Source organism: Physeter macrocephalus, chromosome 18 (assembly GCF_002837175.3).
Source record: "Physeter macrocephalus isolate SW-GA chromosome 18, ASM283717v5, whole genome shotgun sequence".
Lineage (NCBI taxonomy): Eukaryota > Metazoa > Chordata > Mammalia > Artiodactyla > Physeteridae > Physeter > Physeter macrocephalus.
Window position 1 is genome coordinate 102835632 of NC_041231.1, and position 21272 is coordinate 102856903.

Below are 21272 nucleotides of genomic sequence, written 5' to 3' on the forward strand. Positions count from 1 at the left end.
TATGGGGTGAGGATAGGAGTGTGTCCAGGGGTCGGTCAGAGGGGAGGCTTAGGTGGCTTGCCTACCTCTTGGGTGATGTCGTATGCAGGGGGTGCCCTGCCTTTGCTCCCAACCCCCTGCTTTTGCTCTGGGCTCTTCAAAAGCGGCAGTTGGGTTTTTTGGTCTCCTTGTATCTTTTGCCCAGAATTTGCCCCAACTGCACATGCACGCAGTTATTTTTAACCCCTTATAGTTTCTTTGTATCTTGTAGCTCAAGGAGAGGTGTGTGGAGGAGCAAGCACTGCAGCACTGCAGCAAAGAGTTCCAGGCCCCAGCCTGTCTCAGCACTAGCTCTCACTGTGGAAGTTGGCTAGACAAATCCTTCCTTCCTCTCAGACACTTCATACTTGGGGGATGGCTAGTAGATACTCATTTGGTAATGTTGGCTCTTCAGGGGGTGACACAGAGCAAGAGAAATGGAAGGTACAGGATACCAGTGGAGCCATCCCACTTCAAGCTTAAGTTCCTGCTATAAGCCCAGTTCTATGGTTTCAGCTTCCTAACCCTCTGAATTTGCCTTGCCCTTTCCTGCCTTTATTCCTCCAGCTTCCTGGATATTGTTGTGACCTTCTGACACCCTCCCAATATATGGCCTTTGCTTAAATTCTCCAAGGTCATCTTCTGCTTTGTGTTGCATACAAAACAGAGAGAAGGGGTTCCAAGTTCTTGAAAGGTGGGAGGGAACAGCATCCAAAGCACCTGTGAAGAAGCCAGATTTAAGGAAAGGATATATGTCTATTTTAACAAGCAAGAAGGAGAATGCGATCAATGAGTTGTAGGTAGATTCACATGCTGGAGAGTGGGACATTGTGGAAATGTGCCTCTGTGCAATTGAAAGATATCTCTCTCACAACAGTGCGTCAAAGATAGGCTCACCAGCCTCCAATATGTAAGAGAAAAGACCACCCATGGGGTGTGTCGATACACCAATAGCTGCTCTCTAGGGCCAGAGGAATGAAGTTCCAAATTAAATATAAGCTAAATTACTATCCTAACTAGAGAGTCTTTTCCAGGTAGTAAGATGCCCTGTAAGATTTAAGGGTCAACATAAGAAAATATACATTGCAACGTTGCTCGGTAAAAGGGTGATAAATGGAGCCCTTTCCAGTAGATACCATTATTTTCCTGAAAATATAGAATCTGAATCGTGAGAGAACATAAGAGTAAATAGTGGAATTGTTAAAAATGGCAATTCATAAGCCCCAGTCACAGACCCCGTAACATACATCTGGAGAGGAACCTGCTTTTTAACAAGTATCCCAGGAGATTCTGATGCAGGTCATTCACTGGCTACACGCAGAGGAATTCCTCGAAATAAGTGTGAATGCTTGACTGGCACTGCAAGAATCCCCAGGTTCCTAACTCAGGGAATTAGAAATAAGAGTTAAGAGAGGGTCAAGACTGATACACTCTGCAGTTCCACAACGTCTTAAAGGACCCAGGTTTCTTCCGTCTTTTGACTCTGCCATGCTTGGCCTGCTGCCTTCATCCTGGGCAGGCTCCTCTAGTTGCATGATGGCTGCACGCTGCCAGCTCTCACATCTCACATCGGAAATGACAACTCCAGAAAAAGCCATGTTTCCCTTTTGCTTCTGCTTAAAAAAAGCAAGGAATCCCTTTCCAGGTGCACACAGAGTAGATCAATAGATCCACCCTCACACATTTCACTCGCCTGAGCTGAGACCCACATCCATCCCTAAGCCAAGAGATGGCGTGAGAAATGGGACCACTCTGACTGCCTCAGACTGCTCAGGAGCTAGGTCACGTGGCCAGACTGGGAACAACTAACTCAAAGGGAGAGGAAGAAAGTTGCAAAGGCCTTGAGGAGGTAGCCCTCAACACGCATGCAGTGTTTTATTTATTTGCCATAATTTATTTTTTCATGTAATTCCTCCAGAGTAGACCACTGTGGTTTCCGTGCTGGTACGTCCCATTCTGCAGAGCTAATGAGAGCAATGATAGACGTGTTTAACCTTTGGGTCAAGGTACTACCACTGTCCAAAGAACTCTTACAGCTCCTACTATGTCCTAGGTGGAGCTGGGTGGATACTGGTGACGACAATGCTGAGGACCCACTTTCGCCCGGGATAAAACAACATCACCATGTCGGATTCAACCCACAGAACTGCGTTTCAGCAGTACAATCAATCTCCAAGCTGAGGAGAAAAGATTAAAAAGGAAACAGTTGACTGCCCATCCCAATGAAGCTAAAGAAATTAAACAAAAGTAACAAGTACACGTATGTCTCAGGAAAGATAAACATTTTAACTAATTGCTTCTTTGTTTGTAAGGCAGTAGAGGAATTGCAAGCTGAACACGGGTGGCGTTGGTGGCATGGTGATTGGGGGCTCCCTCCTGAACAGCAGGAACCCCTCTCCAGCCCGTGCTGGGGGCAGCAGCTCAAGAACCTGGGAGAGGAAGACAGACAAGCAGGTTTCTGGCACCGACGGGTGAGGTCTTCCATCGGATTTGCTCCATCAATGACCTGGACCATGCACAGACACTAGGGGATCTGAACCCTAGGGGAGCAGGTGCAGGTTCAGGGGAGCCACCCAGGGGATACAGTGGCCGTGGCCTTCATGCCCACCATTCCACACTGCAGCACGGCCTCCTATCGTCCTGTCCATCAAAATCAAGCTTCTGAGCTCCCTTCCCCAGCGTTTCAAGATGGACATGCACCTGAGGCCGGGGACCCATGCCTGGGAGTCCTGGACACCGCCCCCTGCTGGAGGTGGTGAAGCAGTGCCATCAGCGCGCTCCTGAGCCTGGCTTTGGCCCTGGGCCTACGTACCCTTGTCCTGGCCCCAGCTGCACCCAACTGCACCGTGTCCTTGTTCTCCGCGAGTCACCAACAATGAGAAACTAACATTTTACAATAAACCCTTAATTTAAATTCAAAAAGAAAAAGGAAGTCGACATCTTATTACACTTTTTTCGGAATGTTTCCACCAGCTGTGAAAAAGATATTTAGTAACCAAATTTCTTTTCTCTTGAGACTCACAAATGAAACTTTCAGTGTTATTAAGATAAAGCTGGATAGCATACTTAGTTTAAGATAAACCGAATGGCAAATTAAATAATTTCACACCAAAATTCATAACTGATCACCTGGGCCAGCCCAGACGATAAGCCCGTTCTCACTTTGTTATGGGGGGGTACCATCAGAGCAGCTTGGTGTCAGTAAAAGCAAGACAGGCCAGTATGGTGACCCACTCATCCCAGTTTGCCCAAAACCGTCACCATTTTAAAACTGAAGGTCCCAAGGCCTCAGGCCAATGGGGACAGCAGGGCCAGACTAGGCCTGTTAAAGTCAGAGAAATTCGAGGTAATTGAACTGAAGAGCTGATGCGGGACTCCAAGACAGACAGATGACTTTAAATGATACTGAAAGAAATTGACTGATAATTTTTAAAACTTCTATAGATAATTTGTGGACAATTGTGATAAGCAGAAGAAATACCAAAAGAGAGACACCAACAAAAGTACTAATTTTCTATCACAAGAAATAATGTATTTTGGAAACCATACAGGCTGGTAATGTTAACATTATCCAATTCCTTTTCATTAAATTCAATAAGTAATTTTAGGGGCACCTAATGTGTGTAAAACACGAACAGGTTATTGGTCTCTGAAGCTAACGATCACGTAAGAAAACAAACATGTTATTAGAAACAAGCCTGAGCTACAATATGGATGAAACTTAAAGACATTTGCCAAATGATATAAGCTAGTCACAATAGTGTTACCGACCTGGGTTCTTGGACTCTTTAATCAATAGAAATTTACGAGAGGCCGGAGGAGAAATTCAGGCAAGGCTTCATTGGGCCAGAGGAGTGGCTTCGGGCTGCCCAGCTCCTTGGTGGTGCTGTGTGCAGGGGTCATGCTCAGGACCCCGCTTTTGCAGAAATGGCAGTTGGGTTTTGACCTTTTTGTATCTTACTGTTCATAATTTGTCCCAACTGCACATGCACGCGGTCCCTTATAATTTCTTTGTATTCTGTTGCTGGAGGAGACAATTGTCCAGGTGCAAGCCCTGCAGCAAAGGGTCCCAGGTCCCAGTCTGTCTCAAAAGGACAAATACTGTGTTAATCTTCTTATATGGGGAGAGGGAGGAGGGGGGGGGGGGGGGGGGGGGGGGGGGGGGGGGGGGGGGGATGCGAGTGTTGACCTGAAACAAACAGACTGCCAGATATTTCTCCAGCAAAGACGGGTTTATTCGGAATCAGGAGAGAATCACACTTTGGAGTCTGCAAGTGTGCTGAGCCACGTGCAAGTCCCTTCAGTGCAAAAGCAGGAGACGCTCTTATAGAGAGCGGAGGAAGCTGGGAGCACGGGCTTAGTGAACGAGGGTCCGTGGCTTTTCATTGGCTGAATCCTCACCAGGAAAGAAGAGGAGGCTTTACTCTTCCTGGTGGGCTCCTGCACTGTCCCAAGAAGTAAGAGTCCCCTTCTGCTCTCCCCGCTCTTTAATTGAGGGTTCTGTTTATTATTTTTTTACAGGAGTTTAATGGGAACAGAGTTTCAGCTGGGGAAGATGAAAAAGCTCTGGAGAGCATAGTGGTGATAGTTGCACAACATTGTGAATATACTCAATGCCTCAGAACTGCACCCTTAAAAATGGTTAAAATGGTAAATTTTCAGTTATGCCTATAACAATGAAACAAATATGAGTTCCCTAAGATAAGGTCATGCCAAATAATCTTATTTTCTTTTGGATTGAGTTTGTGGACTCGGACCAGAGGGAATTTCATAGACATTTATCTTGGAGGCAGCAAAACACATGAAGGTCGCTGTTTAGTCTGTTTGTTGTTTCTCAACCCTGACTACACATTAGAAGCACTGGATGACTTTAAAAAAAATTTTTTTTAATGCCCAGATCCCAACTCATACCTAAGTATAAATCTCTGGGAGAGGGGTTCAGGCCATACAGTTTTTAGGAAGTTTCCAGTTAATTTTCATGTTTAACAGAGGTCGATTGCTAGGAAGGTATTTGTGGCATACTTCAGTATTCTACCTTGGAAGGCAGCACAGGAAATTTGAAATGAAGAAGGTTTAAATTTAACCAGACCTGGGTTTTGAATTCCAGCTTCTGCATTTCCCCTGCCTGAGCTCTAAAACCTTGGCAAGATCGCATGACATTTCTGAGTTTTAGCTTACTTGTATAGATATAGATATAGGATTATCTATTATATCTATTATACAGATATAGGATTAACTCTACTTACCTCGCAGGTAAGTGTAAAAAGGAAAAAAATCAATGGAGACTGTAGTTACAGAGAGGGATTCTGAGAAGTAGGGCTTGCAGAGGACCTTGAGTACGTGGGTAACATTCAAGTACGAGCAAACTTGGAAAGGTGAGTTACTGGCAGGAGGCCCAGCTTTAGCACAGCACGGAGGTAGCTGGGAACGTGCCATGTTGGGTTGATACTACATGGGCAAGGCAGTGCCGTCCAGTACCTCTTCAGAGCAGATTATGGAATACCATGAACAGCAGTCTGGAGAATTTAAATAAAGGTACCTTTGGCTGCCCTGTCTAAAACATCTGGACCAGCTAAAGGTAGAACCTAGAAAGCCAACTAGAAGAAATTTACAGTTAATTCAATTCAGCAAATTTTATTAGTGCCTCCTCAGTGCCAAACGCTTTGCTGGGAGTTCTGGGAAATAAAACAAATAGTTTTTTAAAAAACCTAGGAATACTCTGATCAGTATCAATAAACATTTTCTGGACTAATAAATGGGAAAAAATGAATCAATGAATAATAAAATATTGGGGCAAGAGGAAAGGTGATCACGAAGGAAAACCACATTGCAGCAGAAGTTTCAAGAAAGAGATCGTGTTTATTTTTAACTATTTGTTAGATCTGAGTTAATGATGTGGACAAGATATTCTTGTCCACAGAAATAATATCTCTTAATGAAATAAAATAAGCGTTTTAAAATTGGACAAAATAATGTTCTGCTAAACATTTGACCTCTCTAAGTTGTTAGATCCTCTTATATTGTCTAGATCATTTTTTAAAACCTCACAGTAAGCCTTTTAAATTGAAGAAGAGTTAAATAAACACCAAAAATCCTAGATATACTTTCTGAAAAAATGGTTACAAATATTTTCTGATCATGGTATGAATAATATGGGCATTGTTAGTAAAATGCCTCATCAACTGGTCTCTAGTCAAATAAGAAAAAAAATAGAGAAATAAGAGAGGCAGGGGGGTGCAGGGCAAGACTGATTGAGTCATTCAATGTAAATACATTTCACTGAAACTAATAAAATCTATAAAGTCATTTCAGCATGAGAAGGGAAGTAGAGATACATTTAGATACAAAATCATGACTCATACTATGCTGTCCCTTCTAAAGACCACAAGTAAGCCAAAATGTTTTCAAAATTACATTTTCCACATCACCTGAGCTGATATACCAGAGTAATGTGAAATATTATAAATTTGACTTTCAAAGGGGATGTTTCAAACTGCATTTTCCAGGGTGGAAAATTAAGCCAATCCTTCTGAATTGATTAACGGCAGAAAACAAACCTGTGGGGGAAAAGGATCTATTTTCTAACTCTCTAGGCTACTCTTCAGGGGAATGTATTTTTGATGTTCTCTTGGGAAGTGATGATGTAGGGTCGTCATTAAAAAAAAATCAAACATCACATTTAGCTACATATGACAGTTGCCAGACTGGAACCCAATTTTAATTGGGGCAGCAGTGCAGCTCCTCTGTGGCTATTCAAAGGTGGGAGTATGTGGGTTTTTGCTTATTTGTTTTGTATTTGTGTTACTGAAGGCAAGTTTGTGTGCCCGACACACAGTGAGGCCAAACAATAGCAAAACGTTGGAGTTTGGAGCAGAGAAAGGTTTACTGCAGATCATGCAAGGAGAGTGAGTGGCTCATGCCCCAAAACCCCGAACTCCCCGAAGGGTTTCAGCAAAGCATTTTAAAAGGCAAGGTGAAGGAGGGGGTGTGGTTGGTTGGTGCAGACTTCTTGGTGTAGGAATCCTTTGTTCTTGCCGCTGTCTTCATAGGTCAGGTCATGATGTCCCTGTAAACTTCCAACAAGACAAATGTTTTTCTCTGTTCTGCAACTTTTTCTCTCTATATGAATGGAAAAGGGTTATACCCTTAAAGGTCAGAGCCTTGAGAATGGGCTATCCTGTCTATTTCAGGCTATAGGCAACATTCTTAACCCGAGGCAAAAGCAATAGAATACAAAGGTTAAAGTAAAAGAAACAAATCTGGGCTTCCCTGTAGGCGCAGTGGTTGGGAGTCCACCTGCCGATGCAGGGGACGCGGGTTCGTGCCCCGGTCCGGGAAGATCCCACGTGCCGCGGAGCGGCTGGGCCCGTGAGCCACGGCCGCCGAGCCTGCGCGTCCGGAGCCTGTGCTCCGCAACGGGAGGGGCCGCAGCAGTGAGAGGCCCGCGTACCGCAAAAAAAAAATAAAAATAAACAGATCTAATATGGAGTCAGATCTGGTCTTGCTGTCACATTTGTTAGCTGGAGTAAGGACACCGTGAACTGTGAGTGTCCTGCACGGGCACGTGAACAGGTAACACACATTAGTTGAGGAAAAGGAAGGGAAGGAAGATTTAGAGTAAAGTTAAGGAAAGAATCACCACTTTGTTTATATTTTCATTGAGGTCCTTAAGATATTCCCCCGATACCTCTCCTCGGCTGTCTAGGCAAAGGGACATCTGGAATCTTGTTTTTAATCCCTCAGAATCGTGAACAGGGGCTTCCCTGGTGGCGCAGTGGTTGAGAGTCCGCCTGCCGATGCAGGGGACGCGGGTTCGAGCCCCGGTCCGGGAAGATCCCACATGCCGCGGAGCGGCTGGGCCCGTGCGCCACAACTACTGAGCCTGCGCGTCTGGAGCCTGTGCTCCGCAACAAGAGAGGCCGCGACAGTGAGAGGCCCGCGCACCGCAATAGAGTGGCCCCTCTAGCCGCAACTGGAGAAAGCCCTCGCACAGAAATGAAGACCCAACACAGCCAAAAATAAATAAATAAATAAATAAAAATTAAAAAAAAAATTGTGAACAAATGCCTGCAAACAGTGTTTCAAGGAATAAAAGAAATAAGTGAATGCCCTTATGAGAGATAAAAATATGGATTCTTTCCCCAAAAGCAAAACTGTTTGATGTGCTTTTAACAGGAGCAGAGAGTAACTGATCCCTGGTACCTTTTTGCAGATTCCAGCCTGACTACCAAACATACCTGAAGATTCAGGAAATGTCCTATAAATGGGAAGACTTGCCATTTGGCCCTTTCTTCTTTCCCCCACCCGACACTCTTTTCTATTTCTTCTACCAATGCACATTATTTTAATCACCTTCAAAGAGGTTTTTGGCAAGAGGAGGTTGAGGGAGAGCAGGGGACAATGCAATAATTGTCCTTAGACAAAGGAGACAGCCAGAAAGGACAGAATACAGAGCCTCGTGTGTGATGCAGGGCCAGCCGTCCCCAGATGTTACCAAAGCATCAGGGTCTCTCCCTGCAAGAAAAATTGGATTAGTCACCATCTTGTCTCCTAATGGACACACTGTGATCTTTAGAGCTTCATTTACTGGGTTAATAGTGCTTTGCCTGAGTTCCTTTGCTATGGAAAAAAAAAAAAAAAAACCTGTAAGAAGAAATATTCTGGGTGCCGTTCGCAGCCGCTGACACGAGTAATATCGTATTCATCACAGACAGACCTCGTATCTCATTACTGCTGAAGAGTGGCCCCGGGGGCATCTGGGCTTGGGCAGGCCAGGCCTCTCATGTGGAACCGTTCAGGTATATTGTGAAATGATTTAATGCGATAATAATGTCCACTTTGCGAGATAGATTATGTTTTTCATAGTGGCTGATGGTTAATGAATGATACATTAGCAAACATCACTAAAACATTATTGGGAAATGCAGATGGAGATGGGAGTTCTTTTTCCTGCTTCTTCTCCACTTTCTCCCCAAGCGGTCCTACCGTCGCCCTTCCCCCACTCCAATGCATAAAGATGGAAAGCAGAAATTCCAAGAACCAGAAAACTTAATTTATTTCAAAGGAAAAAAAAAAAAAAAAAAAAAGATCCCAGCTCTGTGTGCCTGCCTCTCAGCCTCTCCTTCCCAGAAGGAGGGATGAACCCTAAAAAACGTTCCAAAAGGAGCTGAAATATCTCTTCTGAAATCAAATGAGAATCAATGAAAGTGCAAACCTGAACAAATACATTATGTGTTGACCCAGTTTATTAGATGAAGCCGTTTACTCTGATTTGATTTATCTGGCAATACACAGCTCAGCTGTGAAATGAGATAAGCGGAGCCCATTCACCTTATTTACTAGATGATCGCGGCTCTGGCGAACGTGGCCCCGGTTAAGGATCTGTCAGCATTTCCATTACAAATCCCTCTTTTTCAGCAGCCGCATGGACTCGCTCCCATCTCCAGGCAGACCCAGCCAGGGAGCACAAGCTCTGGAAAGGCATGTCACATCCATACGTTTGACTATTCACCACCTGTGTTGCTGAGTAACCAGGAAGAATATGAGGGACCCGCATCCAGCAGGCTGATTCTCACCTGCTGAAGAGGTCAGGCGTGTTCCCCTTTACATTTATTTTGATCCTTCTCTCATGGACCTCTCCTGGATAGATTAGGTCCAAAATGTGCTGTCTCCATTTCCATTCTTTTGGGAATGGGAAGGCCTACACAGTTTTCAGAACTCCTCTCCAGCCTGGGCAGGTCTCTGTCCAGAAGGCCATGAGGGGCTGAAATAATAGGAGACAGACCCGCCGTAGGATTAACGGGTGGACCTGCCCAGGAGGCAGGAGGACAGTCCCTGTTACTTTGAGTTTTTCAATAAACATCTCCAATCCAGATGCCCAGATTCAAGGAAGAATCACAGAGAGAGAAAGGGCCAGAGGTGGGGCATTGCTATTATTCAAGTGTTGTTTGAAGAGGAAATACAAGAGCATCCTTAAGATCTTTCAGTCTCATTGCGGTTCCAGTCCCACAGAGCATGCAACCCCATGAAACCGCACATGGGTAAGAACCTGCTATGGGATCCTCCTTGACGCATCTCCAGACTTGGTAGCACAATCACACACAGCAGAAAGCAGGAGGGCAGAAAGTCTGGGGGAGCTGGTGTTTAGCATGAGAGCCATCCCCTCGTTCCCTAGTGAGATCCTCATTGGCCTCAGGTCTGAATGGGGGCAGAGAGAAAACTGACCAGGAAACCACAGGGATTTCTGGGTAAAGTGGCCCCGAGCATTATCCCTGCTCTCTCCTGAAAGCCCCCTAAAATGAGAGGAATGGAATAAAATAGGCATACGCTCCTAGGGATGAAGAAAAGGGAGAGGATGCATCAGCAGATGAGCATGTTCAACCAACTTTCTGGAAGCTGGAAAGAAGATGGAAGGCTGGTAACTGACTAAGCAGAATAGAGGAAAATGCTTTGCTACTAGAACCCACCCCTCCCCCAATGCCTCCCACTGAAGCCGAATCTGACCTCTGGACCCCAGCACTGAATTAATTCTCAGAGATAGGGTTTTGGGTGAAGTAGAAAAGAATAGCTTTATTGCTTTGCCAGGCAAAGGGGGCCGCAGCGGTTAATGCCCTCAGAACTGTGTGTCCCGAACTGGAGCAGGTGGTGAGGAGTTTTATAGTAATGGTGCAAAGGGGGCGTGGTCAGCTCGTGGACCTTCTTCTGATTGGTTGGTGGGGACGTAAGTGGGAGTCGGCATTGTCAACCTTCTGGTTCCAACTGGTCTGGGGTCTACCTGCTTGTGGGCAGCACACAGTTAACTTTTCCCACCTGGTGGGGATTTCAGTATCTGCGAAACAGCTCAAAGATATTGTGATGTGTATCCCTTGAGGGGGAACCAGGTCCCTGCCCCAAGGCTGCACTACTGTTTCTCTTGACTGCTCCTCCCTTGTTTCCACATCCCCTCCCTTCCCTAATTAGCATCTGTTTGAACCTCCTCCTTGGAACTCAGGGAAGGTCCTGGAGGCTGAACGAAGCCCATTTCCTGTAATCAAGAAATGGGGTCACAGAAAGGCTTTTGTGCCCAGAAGCCCCACAGGGTCCTGATCAGTATCACCACAACAGAGCAGGAGATACAGATTTAGCCTCTGAATAAATTCACCTGGAGAGGCTCCAGATGCCCGGACTGGTGGAGGTTAGGTGATACCATCTTAAAGCAGGATGATAATGGAAAGTTCATGGAGAGAGTAATGGACCCCCAGCCCCCTTCCCTCACCAGCCCCCTTCCCTCACTCTGCTTCCGAAATGCTGGTGGCCACGCCAGTGCTCTCAATGCAGGAGTTTTGTTGGTGATGGAGTCTTTCTTCAGATTTGATGGAAAAATATTAGGGATAAAGAGAGTAGGGCCAATAAAGAAATAAGCAAAAGTATTAATCAAGGAAATCCAAGAACTGTGCAAGAAAAAAAAAACCATAACCACAATATACAGTAGGCTCAGCAGTGAACAATATTCACAGAGTTCATAATCATGAACAGTGTAAAAAATGGTGATTATAACCTTGCTGGGAAGACAAGGAGAGTGAGGTGTGAAAGACAGTGTAAGGGAGCTGAGACTTCAGCTACATCCACAGGGTGGAAATGGAGGGTGTAAAATTGGCAGATGGATAAATAACAATATAAGCTGATTTAGAAGTGTGGAAATAGAAACCAAAGAAATAGCTAAAAGAATTAAATGTGGCTAATTGCTCAGGGATGGGAAACATGGGAGGCAGGTAGTAAAGGTTAAAGGTGGGATAAGGATATTTCTGTCATGACTTTGGATTTAATTATAAGCCATCTAGTATCTTTAAAATTATATGCAAAAAAAGCGAAAATGTAGCTAAAAATAAGATGTTGAAATCTCATGAGACCAGTAGGCTCCAGCTTCCTACTTTACATTTGGATGAATCTGTGAACCTAAGGATGGCTTGGCCACGGGAAATGGGAAGGGCAGGGACTTGGAAATGCCAGTCCTCTCCCCAGGGTCTCTGTCCATCCCTGCTCTCCACCCACACCGGCCTTTCATTCCTGGAACACTTGGGACTTCTTCCCATCATATTCCCCATATCAGGGGTTTTGCACCAACTGTTCTGTCTCCTCAGTATATTCTCTTCTGTCCCTCTTTTTTCTCCCTCCTTCCCACTCTTTCTTCAGCTCTCAGATCCTGTACCTCCCTCATGGAACCCTCAGTCAAACGCCCTTCTGTCAACTCCCATGTAACCTTGAACTGCTCTTCTGAAGCCAACGTCACAGGGCTTTGATCCTTTGATTCATGTCTCTCTCCCCCACTTAGCCTAAAAGCAGCAGGGTGTCTACATTTTTTTTCTTTTGTCCTAATCTTAATACTAGCACAGTAGCTGCCAGTAAAATGCACTCCAAAAGGTGCTGAAAGAATAAGTGAATGGATGAACAAAAAACCCCCAAAAAACATGGAATGAATGAGGCTGACACTCTTTTAATGGAGAGGCTTGATACTCCCAAAGTTGTGTAAATCCAGAAAGAACTTTCCTATGGAAGTTTATGCTTCTCCAGCCTTGAAGATCACATGTGATAGTACTTAGAGTGAAAAGAGAAGCTATTTCCTTGACTCTGTGGTTAAGAAATGCCCCGTATGAACTCCTTTACACTATTGATGGGAATGTAAACAGCCATTAAGGAAAACAGGATGGTTCTTCAAAAAATTAAAAATAGGGCTTCCCTGGTGGCGCAGTGGTTGAGAGTCCGCCTGCCAATGCAGGGGACACGGGTCCGTGCCCCGGTCCGGGAAGATCACACGTGCCGCGGGGGGGCTGGGCCCGTGAGCCACGGCCGCTGAGCCTGCACGTCCGGAGTCTGTGCTCCGCAACGGGAGAGGCCACGACAGTGAGAGGCCTGCGTACCGCAAAAAAAAAAAAAAAAAAAAAAAAATTAAAAATAGAACTACCATATGATCCAGCTACACCATTTCTGGTATATAGCCAAAGGAAATGAAATCACCCTCCCAAAGAGACATCTGCACTGTTATGTTTATTGCAGGATTATTCATTGTAGCCAAGATATGGAAACAACCTAAGTGTCCCTCAGTGAATGAATAAAAAAGATGATGTGTATATACAATGGAAATCTATTCAGCCTTTAAAGGGAAGGAAGTGAAGCCATTGTGACAACATGGATGAACCTGGAGGGCATTATGCTAAGTGAGATCATCTGGACAGAGAAAGACAAATACTGTAGGATCTTATTTATACATGGAATTGTAAAAAAAGAAAAAAGTCAAACTCATGGAAGCAGAAAGTAGAATGGTGGTTACTAGGGGCTGGGGGTAGATGGGGGAAAAATGGGAGATATTGGTCAAAAGGTAGAAACTTTCAGTTGTAAGATGAATAAGTTCTGGAGACATAATGTACAGCATGGTTACTGTGATGGTTAATGTTATGCGTCAAGTTGACTGGGCTAAGGGAGACCCAGAGAGCTGGTAAACATTATTTCTGGGTGTGTCTATGGGGGTGTTTCTGCAAGAGATGAGCATTTGATTCAGTGGACTGAGTGAAAAGATCCGCCCTACCTACTTGGGCACCATCCAGTTCATTGGAACAAAAAGGTGAAGGAAACACAAACTCACTCTCTCTCTTCTTGAGCCGGGACGACCATCTTCTTCTGCCCTTGCAGCTCCTGGTTCTTGGACCTTAGGGCCCCAGGACTTAAACCATCAGCTCCCACTTTGTACACTTTTAATGTATGCAATTTTTATTTGTCAATCAAATCATGTATCAATAAAACTGTGAAAAAGAGAAACGCCCCTTATATACTCAGTACCCTCCCTTAATGGCAGATCATCAACAGCGCTCCGTCATGGCTCAAGAGACACATAATAAGCAGCAATAAATATTTAATGAGTTCTTGACTGGTAGTAGTTTGGAAACTGGTATTCAAATCTGTCTTAAAGGTAAACCTCGCAACATGCAGGAGATGTATTTTATGTCTCCTGTGATGATTATACCTGACAATAAGTCCCAAAATATTAATGAGAATAAATCACCAATTTAGGGATAGATGATTTCTTTAGGACCTTATGGGATTTAGAGGTTAATTTCACTCCGTGTTCAGATTTCAATGAACACAGGTGGTTTTCCAGTTTTCCAACAACAAAGTCAAGTCCAGCTGACTTCCTTCTCTGGGGTAGAAGGTAGTGTTGAATTTCACTATTCTTCTGCTTAAATCCTGAAGTTCGCGACTTTGATCTTTTAAACTACACCACTGCTTTCAGCTCGGGCTGGAACTTGTTTTGAAGCTTCTGACTATGTAAACAGAGCTGGCTGTTGGTCACAAAGTTACTCAGATGTCTAAGACCGCTCTAGAAGAGCTAGCTGCGGAGAGCAGATGTTCTATCAGATCAGATTGTATCAATGCCATATAGACATGCTTCCTTCAAAATCTCTTTCATGTGGCTAGGTCATACAGGGAAGAAACTGTGGGGAAAACCTCTGGGCATATAAACAGTATGCATATATTTGTGTCATGACAATACTCAAGTCTACTCTTGAGATGAAATCTGGGAGCAAAATGCTGTTATGCATCCCCTCAATTTAAGGCTTGACTATTTGAACATCTGACTAAATTAGAATGCTGGTGAAGGATAACTCTTGTCTTCTAGGAGACCTTTGGATTCCGACACTGTACTTACCCACTTTTACCCAATAATATTTTGTTATCCAAATTTCTTCAAGTATCATATTCAAAAAATACACTCTTCTAATACCCAATCAAGCTATGTTTCCACTTGGGGATTTTTTCCCCTTCAATATACGACAGATATAAATGGTCCGAGTTTATTTTTCCCATCTGCTCTGCATTCAGGAATCTGCCACAGTACTTAGAAGCACAGAAGTTCAGTTTGCATTGTTTACACTGGCTGCCCACCAGGCTGTAACACAAATTCAGCTGAGACCTACTATGTAGCTGTGGTGTCGCTGAAAGGACCCAGGACCCCTAGTTACTAGATAGTTACACAAAATTCTCTGACTCGGCCAGTATTTCATTGCAATTTTTCTTTATATTACAGTCCCACTCTCTTCTTCAGTTTGAAATTACCTCTGTCTACCACCAAACAATATTCTGCTGCAGGAGAAAATGGGAAAAGCCCCTCACATTAAGGTTATTTCTTTCCTAAAATCCAAAAGTTTGGGTATATTTTGAGGAAGCATGAAATATTTTGGAATAGTAAGGACACAGGTTTTGAAGGCAGATCTGTCTGGATTTCAGACCTGGCTCTGAGCTTGAACAACATGACTAACCCTTATGAACCCTGAGGATGTTATCTACTTCATAAATTTGAGGTAGTAAATCCAATGAGATACTTACCACCATTGCCCAAATGTAAGACATGAATGAACATAAGATACATCTCAACTTTACCAGAAAAAGATTTTAGGGAAAAGAAAAGTCGTTTCATGATGCACGTCCTGAAATTGATTTTAATGTGGTTTTGGAAAGGGGGCTGTGATGTGCTAATGTTAATGTGTTTGTATCACATACTAAATCCAGTCAGAAATCAGGTCTTTCTTTTTCTGATCCCATGTTTTTAATCTCTTCTTGTAGGCATGGCACGTGCCACAGATGCCAAAGTTCTAGCCACTAATAGTTTTTCCTGTCTTCCTTAGTAGAAGAAACTCTGGCTTTTAGCTAGGCAGCTGTTCACCCAGATGAAAGATTCACTCCCTTATTGTTCTTTTGCCAGGCATGAAAGTGGCAGTGTGGGTAACAGCTGCTAGGAAGGCCCTTAAAAGATAGCTGGCTTGTGTCTTTCACTGCTTTTGTCTTCCTCCCTTATTTTTCCTGGTGGACAAAATGTGGTTGCATTGGCTGCAGTTCAGGAAGCCTTCCTAGACCAAGGGACATCAGGCCAAGGACAGTGGATCACTGAGAGCCAGCGAGCTGCATCCCTGACAATTACGGAGCTACTGTGTACCAGGGTGTCCTGTCCATACCAGGGATCCTCCCCTTGGGTCTGGGCCGGATCTGTGCTGAACCTTGCACTCCTCTCTGGCAACACTCCTTCTGAGACCCTGAGCTGCCAAGGAGGGAGTCCTGGGACCAGCGCCCTCACTGGAGAGGCCACGGCAGGCATGCCGTTCAACAGCCTCCATTCAGTCCAGTCTTCCGACCATCCCTGCTGTACTAATTTCCTATGGCTGCTGTACCAAACCTGGTACTTCTCATCGTGCTGGAGGTCAGAAGTCCAACATCAGGCCAAAATCAAGGTGTTGGCAGGGCCTCGCTCCCTCCAGGGGCTCTAGAGGCAAATCTGTTTCCCTGTCTTTTCCAGAGCTGTATCCCCCCCGGATCCTTGACTCATGGCCGCTTCCCTCCAGCTCCAAAGCCAGACTCGTGGGACCCTGTTTCCATTCTCACGAAGCCTTGTTCTAGAGTCAATCTCCCTGCCTCTCATAAGGACAGCTCTGATTACACTTAGGGCCCACCTGAGTAAGCCAGGCCAACCCCCCCATCTGACAAGTCTCGATTTGATCACATCTGCAAAGTGCCTTTTGCCGTGTAAGGTGACATTCATGGGTCTCAAGGATTAGAACCTGGATGTCTTGGGGTTCAGCCATGGTTCAGCCCACTGCTCCCTTCAACGCATCTGTCCTGGATCCTCCAGACCAGCCCATCGGGCAACTGAATACAATGCCAGATGACCACAATCGATGCCCAGTGGGACAGAAGAGTCTTCCGTGGAACCCTGCTGGAATTCCTGGCCCACAAAATCATGAACGGTAATAAAATGGCGGTTGTTTTCCGCAACTGACGTTTTAGGGTAATTTGTTACATAGCAACAGGTAGCCCAGAAGGAACAAGTACTGAAAGATTTGGGTTGGCCTGGTCCACTCTGCCCACAGGCTCCTCTTGCCACAGACACAGGTCTTGGAGATAGCTGTCGGGTCAAGAATGCTTTGAAGATTACCCCAGTCGCCTCCATCATCACTGTTTGAGGTGAAGGAAAACAGCGCTCCTCTTCTGTTAAAGGAATTGGTTCTGAGCAGATGGAAACCACTCTGGAGCATCTTCCCCCATTTCCTCAGACTCTTTTCACCTTCTTCTTTTCCCCACCTTTCCCCCAAAGTCTGAAGTAGAGGCATCCTTTGAGAGTAAGGTAGGAATCGCAGTCTAAGGAGAAGCATCTCTGCTTCCTTTCCCCTCACTTTAATCTCTGTCTTCACAAGCAGTCACTAGCTTACCACGTACCTGTCTGAGAGGCCCCGCCATACAGCTGTTCTTACCACTCCAAGCTCCAGTGGGTCCCTGTTCTTCTGACCTGGAAGAGCGTGCGAGGGTGTTTTTAATATTCTAGAAGATGCGTTGTCCTAATAGCTTTTGCCTTTACTCTGTCTCGGTGGGAACAGGACTTGCTTTCTAATTTTCTTGTTTGGAAGATTGAAATCCTGGATGCTGGCTCTTAAACACGCTGTGTTCCTAAATACTCCGCAACAGTTGAGAGTCTGTTTAAAATTACAAAGGATTTTACAGAGGACTTACCGAGTTTGTTTATTCAAGTTACTCAGGACATTTTGTTTCCTGTAAGCACTTCATTTCTTCAGGAGCACAGATCGTATATTTACTGAGAGAGACACTCATGTCCGCAGGGAGGTGGGTGAAGAGGGGACATCGCAACAGAAACAGGATGTCACCACAGCCTAACCCAGGCCCCCCTAGAAGTTCTCCTTGGCCTAGTGTTCAAGGTAGTACCCCCTTCCCACTTCAGATTTGTAGCTGACAGAGCTTATGTCCTACCAAAGTATTTGCATTTCATTAGGGGATTTCTGAAAACTCTCAAGAAAATGAACAGTATTTGCTAGTAAACCTGATGGAGAGGTGGAGGTATTTGGAGGATAGGCAGAAAACAGTACTGTTGGCTGAATGAATGGATGAATGGGGACCCCCATTCTCAGCAGGTTGGCCTTATTCATTCTGACCATATATCTTCAGTCTTAAATCTACCTAGCAACTTTCAAGGTGAAAGGTTGGAATTCGACCTCCAAAGTCATTTTGAATAGTAAGTTTTTGCCATCTTTTTTCCCTTCTCAAAGTAATATTTGTTGAGGTCATAAGGATATTGAGAGTCAAAGATGATTCCCTTTTTACCCTCTTTAAGCATTACTCCATTCTGTTTAATGCAAATATTTTGAGCACGTAATATGTTCCCATCACAGAGCTAAGTGCTAGATCTGGGAGGGATGGTGGGGACAAGGCTAGGATGATCAAACATCCGGTTTTCCTGGGGCGCAGGACTTGGAATTGTAAAAACAGGGAAGTCCTGGAGCAACCCAGACAAGTGGGTCACCCCTCCGCCATTCCGGAGCTGTGGTCAAAACATGGAAAGTGATAGTAAATGTGGAATCGCACCAGCGAGACGTGTTGTCAAAGAAAAGGAGAAAGGTGCTCTAGTTTGATGGCGAGGAGAGTTTTCCCCAAAGAGACACTGAAGTTAACTAGAAGAATCAGTACAAGTTAGCTCAAAAAGCAAGAGGAAAAGCATTCCAACATGTGAAGCCTTGATGCTGGAGAAAACACGGTGCACACAAGGAAAGAGGCTCCATCTGTTGTGACCAAAGTCGAGAAAAGGAAGGAGAGATTTCTTCATGGCAGAGATGCTCCAAAGCTACCTTGTGAAGGGCTTTGTACCTGATATTACGGATTCTAGATCATACCCTAAAGGCTATGGGAAGTCATCAAAAGGCTTTAAGAAAAACCATAAAGTTCTCATACCATCAGGTTTTGCTAAAGGCCTCTTCTGCCAACTGTTCATTCTTTCTGAGGACACCTACTCAGTACTGGACCTGAACCAAAACCCCTCTCAGGCACAGAGAAGTAAACTGCCGGGCACTGAGAAAGTTGGATGTACACAGAAGGAAGCCAACGTTAAGTAACTAGTGATGGATACGTGTGATCTGCTCATACAGACTTTTACAGCTGCTGGAAAACATCCTGGACTCCATCCGACTCACCTCCAGTCATGTAAGGATGCCCGAAATCTTGCCCCGGAGCAGCTCATTGTAACCCAGGCATGTTTACTCTGCCCTTTGGAACCCCCTCTGGTGGATGAGTCTCTCATGTTCTTATCCTCTCCAAGCCTGTTAATTTAACGGAAGCCTGGCTTTTCCTGGGTCACTTTCTCAAAGTGTGGCCCCAGGACCACAGAATTAGCCCCACCCAGGAGCTCGTCAAAGAAACAAACCCTGTGGCCCCTCGCCGACCTACTGACTCAGAATCTCTCTCGGGTGCGTCCAACACCCTGTGTTTTAAGAGGCCCTCCTTTGATTCTGACACGCACTCCTGTTTGAAGCCATCGTCCTATGCAAGGGTTGGACAGCTGGCTCCGGGGGGCGGGGCGGGGAGGCACTGCTCTCTCCTCAGCCCACAGACCATGAAAAGTAGGGGCTACTCCCCATCTAGAATCCCTTTTGCCAATACCCTGCATTTTGACCTGCTCTTACCAAGAGCCAAAATTTCCTCTACCCCTTCCCTCCTCACTCTACCTGCCTTTCTCTTTTCCAGTTTCCAGTTAATGTCATTTCATTTTCTCTGCTTTGTTTCCAGGTGGCTGAGCTTTACTGCAGAGTCATACAAGCATCATTTAATCAGAAGCGGGCCCTCTGAACCCAGAGCATTGCTGCCTCTCTCCTTCCTCCCTTTCTCCCTCTCTCCCTCCCTTTCCTTCCCTCCCTCCTTCCTTCTTTTATTCCTTCCCTCTTCCTTCCCTCTTTCCTTCCTTCCTCCCCTCCATTCCTCCCTTCCTTATGGAAGTTTTCCCAGAAGTTCTTTCGTCCTCAAGCACCCAAACCACCTGTAAATGTCTGGCTGCCACCCTCGCATACCCAGGAGAGCTGCAGCGGCTCACTTCTTCCAGGGAGGTCCTCAGGCCATCTGCCTCAGACTCACATGGGAAGTTTGCTGAAGACGAAGGCTCCTCCTCCAAAACAGCGCAAGCCCAATTCCTCCTCAAAAGAGTCCTTTAAATGTTTGAAGACAATCACCGTGCCCTCTCCAAGGCTACTTTTCACCAATGACATCAGTGACTTTTCTCACATACTAAATACCTCACGACTTGCGTAATCCTCGCATGGCATACTCCCCAGTAGTTTCTGGGGTTTTCGTTCTCCCTTTTAAAATGTGCTGGCCATCACTGCAAAGTTAATATTTCAGTGTTACTTCTAGCTTTCCCTGAATAAAGTGTTACCCAGGGTGAGGGCTTTTTTTTTTTTTTTCCCCCTCGATTCTATCACAGGAAATGTACCAATTTCTCAGTTTCTTAGTTACCAAATGCAGCCAATCCCCTTAATTGCTTGGGGAACTTTAGAAAAACGTATACATTCAGGGGCCTCACCCCACTGACTCAGAGGTTTCAGGGAGTGGGACCCAAGAGGCTTGGATTTTCTAAAGTTCTCTAGGCAATTCCGTCAATCAGCCAGCTCCAATTGCACCTCTGTCCTAGACCTTCTGAAAAACTTCTGACTTTGAAAACTGCCTCCGTCTCAAACAATCAATTGTTCATTCAAGGATGACAAGGGGAAAAGGTGCTAAATGAGAGTGGGAACTTTGCTTGATATAGAACCTAAAACGGAAAAGGGCATTTTTTTTAAAACAAAAGATATTTATTTCTCACAGTTCTGAAAGCAGTGAAGTTCAAGATCAAGGGTCCCGCAGATGTGATATCTGGTGAGGACTCTCTTCTCAGCTTGCAGACGGCCTCCCTGCTGTGTGCTCACGGGGCCTTTCCTCTTTTGAAAACAGTATTTTTTGTTTCATCTCTCCAGATCATAGAATTTGGAACCCTGTGGTATTTTTGATGTATGATTTCAAATAGAAATATTAGGCAAACATGAATTTATTAATCCATCTTATTTAAATGGCACAGAAAATTGTCTAAAGTAACGTTGAGACCTTAAAAAAAAAACAAAAACAAAACTTTGGCTTGAAATTATTTTAAAAAATCTAACCACGAGAGTACAACATGGCAACGCACAGCAAGGCGGCGCTGCCGCAGATCCCGGACAGCCGGCGGCAGCAGGCGGAGCTCGGGAGGCGGAAGCAGGAGGTGGCGGAAACACGGGCCAACTTGGAGAGACAGATCCATGATTTTTGTTTGCTTGTTTGTTTGTTTTTGCGGTACGCGGGCCTCTCACCGTCGTGGCCTCTCCCGTCGTGGAGCACAGGCTCCGGACGCGCAGGCTCAGCGGCCATGGCTCACGGGCCCAGCCGCT

The 21272-nt window shown here is 45.1% G+C and overlaps 1 pseudogene; it reads left to right on the top strand.

Annotated features, from left to right (window-relative positions):
- Positions 1-21022: 21022 nt before the first annotated feature.
- Positions 21023-21272, top strand: part of LOC102982471 (chromatin modification-related protein MEAF6-like) — a 940-nt pseudogene continuing 690 nt past the window's right edge.